The sequence below is a fragment of the Corvus brachyrhynchos genome, unplaced genomic scaffold, assembly GCF_000691975.1.
Source record: "Corvus brachyrhynchos isolate BGI_N302 unplaced genomic scaffold, ASM69197v1 scaffold275, whole genome shotgun sequence".
Classification (NCBI taxonomy): Eukaryota; Metazoa; Chordata; class Aves; order Passeriformes; family Corvidae; genus Corvus; species Corvus brachyrhynchos.
In genome coordinates, this window is record NW_008238318.1 from 30,655 (window position 1) to 37,770 (window position 7,116).

The following is a 7,116-nucleotide window of genomic DNA, read 5'->3' on the forward strand; positions in this document are numbered from 1 at the left end:
CTCGCCAGGCCCTGGTGTGGGAAGCCGCGGTGTTCCCCGGGGCACCGGGGCAGTCCCGGGCACGTTCCGCAGCGCAGGGCTTCGATGCCCGCGGGACCAGCCGTGCTGGGCTGCCGACAGCCGTCCCGCGGGGCTGCTGGGGTGTCCTGGAGGGTTTTGCTGGTCTGGGTCCTTGAGCGGTGCCCGGTGACTGCGACACAGGTCGCAGGATGGTGACCCCTGGGCGCTGGCCCGGAGCTCCTGCGGGGACGGGGACTGGCCGGGTCAATGGTGGGGTGTCGGGGCCGGCCCTCACAGCCCACCCTCAGGGCCGGAGAATCCGGTTCCTCCTCTCCAGAGAAGGGGGTTAGTTCACTTCAGCTCATCTTCCTAGGCCAGGGCACAGCATCGGGACCATCTCCCGAAAAATGGGGCTGGAATCACCCTGTCTCTGTCAGGGCACCCAGGAGCGGGGACCAGAGTCAGTGGGTGAATCCTGACCCCAGCAGGGGCGGGACAGCACCGAGGGAGAGACACGTCAGGCACTGCCAGCACCCGAAGGGGAAAAGGCCCATCCAAGGCCGAACTGCTTCTCTTCCCGTTATCTCCCCTCTCCACGGTTAAGGACCCGGCCCCAGCGTTCAGCTCTGCCTGCGGCTGCATCTCCCAGCCTGAATTCCTAGTCTGGGCTTTGCTGAGATCTTGATAACCTGCTCCTGGCTGATAACCTGCTCCTGGCTGATAACCTGCTCCTGCCAGCGCCGTCAGCACCTGCCCTTCCATCCCTCGGTGCTGCCAAGTGCTTCCACACCCACACAGCCCCCTCCCCCCATCCCTGCTCCCTCCAAAAAAAAGAAGACACCTTCCCCACACCAGGGTGCCTAATCCTGACCCTGACACTGGTGAAGAGAAGGACATTGAGGAGCTGGAGCACGTGCAGACACAGGAATGGAACTGTGAAGGGTCTGGAGTAGCTGAGGGAGCTGGGAGCCTCAGCCTGGAGAAAAGGAGGCTCAGGAGGAACCTTGTGGCTCTGCACAACTCCCTGACATGAGGGGGCAGCGGGGGGGTTGGACTCTGCTCTCAGGGAACAGCAACAGGACAAGAGGGAACGGCCTCGAGCTGTGCCAGGGGAGGCTCAGGTGGGATAATGGGAAAATTCCTTCCGTCTGTTCTGGCCAAACAGTGGTGTTTAATGATGAGGCTTTCAACACTAATTTTGTGCAGGAGCTCTCTGGAGCGGTGCCGCCATGCTCAGATCTGGCCCAGGGGGTTCATCTTCCTGTGCAGGCGTGGGAGTAGTGGAAACCCCCCAGTGCCATCTCCACATGAGTGCTTTGGGTTGCTGTCTCTGTGCCGTGCTCTCGATCCACAGGGATTTTCCAGCCGGAGCAGTGGGAGGGGTGGGTTGGCCTTTCCAAGGGCAGGACAACTCTTCCAGGAGAGCTGGAGTGGCAGGAAGGCTCCTTGATTGCCAAGTGGAGGAAGCTTTGTGGAAGAGCCATGTTTGTGCAAATTCACAGATGCTTCATGACGTGCAGGAAGGAGCTGAGTGCTGCCAATCTGCTCTCCTCTCACTGCCCTCAGCACTCCCGGGATTTGTACCCATAGGGAGCTTCCCTCACTCTCCTGAAGAGTCGTTGTAATCATTTATTTCCCTAATCTGGTTTTGTGAGAAGAGTCGAGCCCTGTGTAGGACCTCCGGAGCTGTGCCCGATCTCTGGTTTGGAGAGCAGGGCCATCAGGGTGGGAGCGTCCTGGTGGGCAGAGCTTGAAGCTGGAATGCCAACAGAGCAGGGGCAGGTGCCCTGCTTGACCTGGGGTGAAAAGGAGGCTCAGGGGGGACCTTCTCCCTCTCCACAACTCCCTGACAGGAGGGTGCAGCCAGGTGGGGTCAGGCTCATCCCAGGGAACAAGGGACAGGACAAGGGCAAACAGCCTCGAGTTGTACCAGCGGAGGTTTAGGTGGGATATAGGGAAAATTCCTCCTGGAAAGGGCTGCCCAGCACTGCCCAGGGCAGTGGTGGAGTCCCCACCCCCGGGGAGATTTAACATCCCTGTGGATGTGGCACTTGGGGACATGGGTCAGTGGTGGCTTTGGGGAATGGATGGACTCAGTGGGCTCAGAGGCTTTTGCAACCCAACCCACTCCATGGTTCCATGGTTCTGCAGACTGAAAGGCAGTGTCCGATACATTAACAGTATTGTTCACTGATGGTGTGGGCACAAGGACTGCACCTTGTTTTCACACACAGGGCTGTGCTGGGCCTGCCCTGCCCCCCCCGGAATGAACCAGCTCCCCTCCCAACCTCCTTTGCCTGTTTGTGATCATTTATTCCTCAGGGATGTGAAGTCACAGGTTGCTGCGAGCAGCTCAGGGAACAGCAGCACTCGGACAAGGTGTGACGAGAAGCAGCGCTGTGGCCCTCGCGGTGTCACAGCCCCAGCCCTGCCCTGCCCTGCCCCTCTCAGTGCTCTCCTGTTGTTTGTGAACTGCTGCTGGCGCAGAATTTTCCACGTGGGAACACCGGGGCTCTTTCAGCCTTGCTTTGATGACCTCATTTGCTTTTCCCACCCACCCTGGGGAATATGAGCAGAAGGGAGAAGAAACTTGGTTTTCTGCTCCTGTGAAAAGTTTTGCACCTTTGCTGGTCTGAGCAGGGGTTGTGGCCGAGCCCCAGCACCTCGTGCTGGGATGAGTCTGGTTTATCCCTGCTGGTTTGCGTTCCCAAACCCTCAATCCACCCAGAAAGGGGGGGTGGGGGGGGGCTTGTGACCAGCAGGTGTTTGCTGGTCACGAGTGCTGGTCCCACCATGCTCATCTGTCATATTTTCTGGGTTCAGGCTGTGATTTCCACATCCTCCCCCTCATCTCTCCCACCCATCGGCGCCTGTCAGTCCTGCCCGTTGTGCTCCCTGTGGGAATGCCCTCATGCTCTGGGTTCCTGAGGGCCTTCCCCTTGGGATGAGAGTGGTGTGTGCTGTGGCAAAGCTCAGCTGTGGTTCATGGATGGAACTGTGGAGTTGTTCCTGTAATTTATTCCTCTAAGCAACCCCAGAGCTGTCTCTTGCTCATAATTCTGCTGCTGCTTCCAGTGTGGGATTTGTTTTGGAGCGCCCTTGGACTTCGGTGAGGGAAGGGATGGGGCATCCAGAGGGACCTGGGCAGGCTGGGGAGGTGGGACCGAGGGAACCTCGTGAAGTCCAACAAGGGCAAGGGAAGTTCCTGCATCTAGGTTGGGTCCCAGCACAGACACAGGATGGGGGAATTGGCTGGAGAGAGTCCCTGGGGAGAAGGACCAGGGGGTGCTAGGAAAGGCTGGACATGCCCCAGCCACATGCACTGGGATCCCAAACCCCCTGTGCCCTGGGCTGACCCCCCAGCGTGGGCAGCAGGGAAGGGGGAATTCTGCCGCTCTGCCCTGCTCAGGTGAGGCTCCACCTGCAGAGCTGCCCCAGCCCTGGGGAGCAACATCAGGAGCACGTGGAGCTGCTGGAGAGTCCAGAGAGGCCCTGGAGCTGCTCCAGGGCTGGAGCCCCTCTGCTCTGGAGCCAGACTGGGAGAGCTGGGGGTGTTCACCAGGAGAAGAGAAGCTCTGAGGAGAGCTCAGAGCCCCTTCCAGGGCCTAAAGGGGCTCCAGGAGACCTGGAGAGGGACTTGGGGACAAGGGATGGAGGGACAGGACACAGGGAATGTCTTCCCACTGCCAGAGGGCAGGGATATTGGGAAGGAATTCCTGGCTTTGAGGGTGAGGAGGCCCTGGCACAGAGAAGCTGTGTCTGCCCCATGCCTGGAAGTTTTCCGGGCCAGGCTGGACAGGGCTTGGAGCGTCCTGAGACAGTGGAAGGTGTCCCTGTCCATGGCACGGGGTGGCACTGGGGGTCTTGAAGATCCCTTCCTGCCCACTCCATCCTGGGATTCTACAATTCCAACTATGAGCTTTAATTCATCCAGCAGGATGAAAGAATGGAAAGAGGGAAACGACAGTTCAAATGCAGAGAAGAAGTGCTGAAGCAGAATTTGAGGAAAATAAAGTGATTTAAGGAAAAATCAGCAAGAGAGGGAGGTTTTGGGGTGTTGCTGTAGGTTCCCAGAGATCAGAAAACAAAAACAAAACATGGAAAAATAGTGTAAGTGCTGGAATCCCGTGAGGTGCAGGGGGTTCCCATTTTTAGGCATTAATGAGGTTTGCAGTTGGCAGCGGGATCGCCGGTTCCATGGTGGATGATTTGGGAAGGCTCCAACTATGCAATATCTGCCACAGGGTTATTTTTAAAAGCTGCTTTGTTGCCAGCCGTCCCCAGGGATCTGGGCTTGGAGCATGCGGAGCTGTGAGGAGCTTTTCCAGCACGGGGGGGATCAGCTGGAGGACTTGGCTCCTTCTTTTCCTGCCATCTCTTTTGTTCCTGCCTCTTTCTGCTTCTGCAGCTTTTGTTTGCTGCGGGTGAACTCTGCAGGGTGAGTTTGGGGTGACTCTGCCGAGCTCAGCTGATCTCGCAGGTGAACTTCCGAGACTTTTGGGTTAATATCCAAGAATTTAGGGTTAATGTCCAAGAATTTAGGCTAAGATCCAAAACTTTAGGGTTAATAGCCAAGAATTTGGGGTTAATATCCAACCTTTAGGACAGTGAAGGCTTCACCCTGACTGTGCTCTGAACAGAGGTTTTGGGGCAGCCCAGAGGCTTCTAGCTGAGGATAAACCAAGAGGAAATGGAATTCTAGTGGAAAACTCACCAGTAGATAAATGTTGCTGGAAGCAGACAGTGGAGTTCTGTCCCCAGCACGTGCTCCGGGGGTCTGGCAGGGAACAAGCCTTGGCTGTGCCAGATTTAGAGTCCTCCCCATCACCCTCCAAGCTCGTGTGGGCGGTGCGGGGCCTGTTCTGGATGGTGCCTCGGGGCCGCTCTCCCCGTGCCACGTTCTCCATTTCACGGAGCCTTTAATCCTTCGGGATCTTACCCGGCCACAACAATCCTGTGCCTTGTTCTCGCTGCTGGGGAGGGAGTTGACGTCAGCCCGCAGTGAGGCTTCAGTGCAGGAACTTGTGGTTTTTCATGCAGGAGCACGCTCCTTTATCCCCATCCATATTCTGCAAGGAATGCCTGGTTGCAGCTCCTTTATCCCCATCTATATTCTGCAAGGAATGCCTGGTTGCAGCTCCTTTATCCCCATCCATATTGTGCACGGGAATTCCTAGCTGCAGCTCCTTTATCCCATTCCTATCCTGCACAGGAATTCCTGGCTGCAGCTCCTTTATCCCATCCCTGTGCTGTACAGGAACTCCTGGCTGCAGCTCCTTTATCCCATTCCTATCCTGTACAGTAACTCCTGGCTGCAGCTGCTTTATCCCATTCCTATCCTGTACAGGAATTCCTGGCTGCAGCGCCTTTATCCCATCCCTGTGCTGCCCAGGAATTCCTGGCTGCAGTGCCTTTATCCCATCCCTGTGCTGCACAGGAACTCCTGGCTGCATCTCCTTTATCCCATCCCTGTGCTGTACAGGAACTCCGGGCTGCAGCTCCTTTATCCCATTCCTATCCTGCAAGGGAATTCCTGGCTGCAGTGCCTTTATCCCATCCCTGTGCTGTACAGGAACTCCTGGCTGCAGCCCGGTGCTCTCTGCCTGCTCCAAGGCAGTCCCTGTGTCCTGACTCTCCTCTGTTTCCCAAACGGATGCAGCTCCTCAGCTCCCAGACCGTTCCTTCTGTGCTCCCCCCACCCGAACTGTTACAATTACTGGCATTTGCCATGTTTTCTTCCCTTTCCTGTCTTTATCCAAGCTTTTTTGGCCCTTTCCCTCGCTTTCCCAAGGGGGTGGTTTTGTTTGCAGTGCCCAGATGTCGCAGCCGAGTCCTGCAGGCTTGAGCCCCCTCTGTGCCCCTTGGCTCTTTCCTGCTTTTCCTCTGCTGTAACCGGAGACCTCTCGCAGTCCCAGAGGGTTTTGTATTCCACTGCTGGGCCTGGGGGGTGTCCCAGGCCGTGTTACACGGATGAAGCTGCTGGAGTGCTGCGGGTTAGCTCCTCACTGAGCAGTTGGACAGCAAACCTGTGGCAGAGCTTCCTGCAGAGATGACAGACTGGTCACCAAGGGTTTCCTTGGCTTTCCTGGAGCTGCTTTGCTGATGGCTGAGCTGGTTAGCCGGGCAAAAACAGGGAAATCAGACCAAATTCCTCTGAGCTGGGCTGATTCCTGCGGGTCACTGCTCCTGCCCGGCCCACAGAGGCTGCTGGCTGCAGCTTCCCGCTGGGTTCGGATGCTCATCCAGCACACTCTGGTGTATCCTGGCTGAGCACTGCAAAGGCTCCCTGGGTGTTTATCCCCGGGCTGGACTGGTGGGCACTGGGGGCCTGTGCAGTGGGATGGAGTATGGCATTCCCATGGAATGGGGCACAGCATAACCACGGGATGGGGTGCAGGAAGCCCATGGGATAGGGCACAGGAAGCCTATGGGATGGGGCACTGCATGTCCACAGGGATGGGATACAGGATGCCCAGGGATGGGGTACCACCTGCTTATCCTCCCCTTGGGCATCCCCTGCTCCCACTTTCTGCCCCAACCCCTCTGGGTTCCATTTGCCCAGTGCAGGCTGGCACTGGGATCCTCTCCCTTTCCTCCTGGATCCTGCAGAGCCCTGTACCACTGCCAGCCCCATTTCCTGGGAGAGGGTGCTGGGCTTGTCTCACCTCCCAGGGCTGGGCAGTGCTGGGCTGGGGCTGACCCCAGGTTTGTGTCCCCTCCCGGGGCCATGCAGGGCCTGGGGGTAAAGCAAACATTGCTCCAGGCTCCAGGCGTGCGCAGGGAATGGCTTCTCCCAGGAAATAACAACCCTGGTACTGCCCCATGCAGGATCTCTCCTGGCTCTGGTCTGGGCAGTGGAAAAATACTCCTCTGTCCCTTTCCTGCAGCAGTGGCCAGAGAACAGGGATCACAGTGTTTGCTCCAGCAGCTGCTGGGCAGGAGGGAAGGGCAGCTGTAGGCATGGAGGGAAGCAAAGGCTTCCAGCCCTCCCACCCATGGGCTGGGGCACCCTCCAGCTGTGTTCCCGAGGAGCCCTGCTCAAGATCCTGCTGGGAGAGGCAGGATCCCTGTCCGTGGGATTACACAGGGACCCCTGTGCTGCTGTGGCAGCAGCAA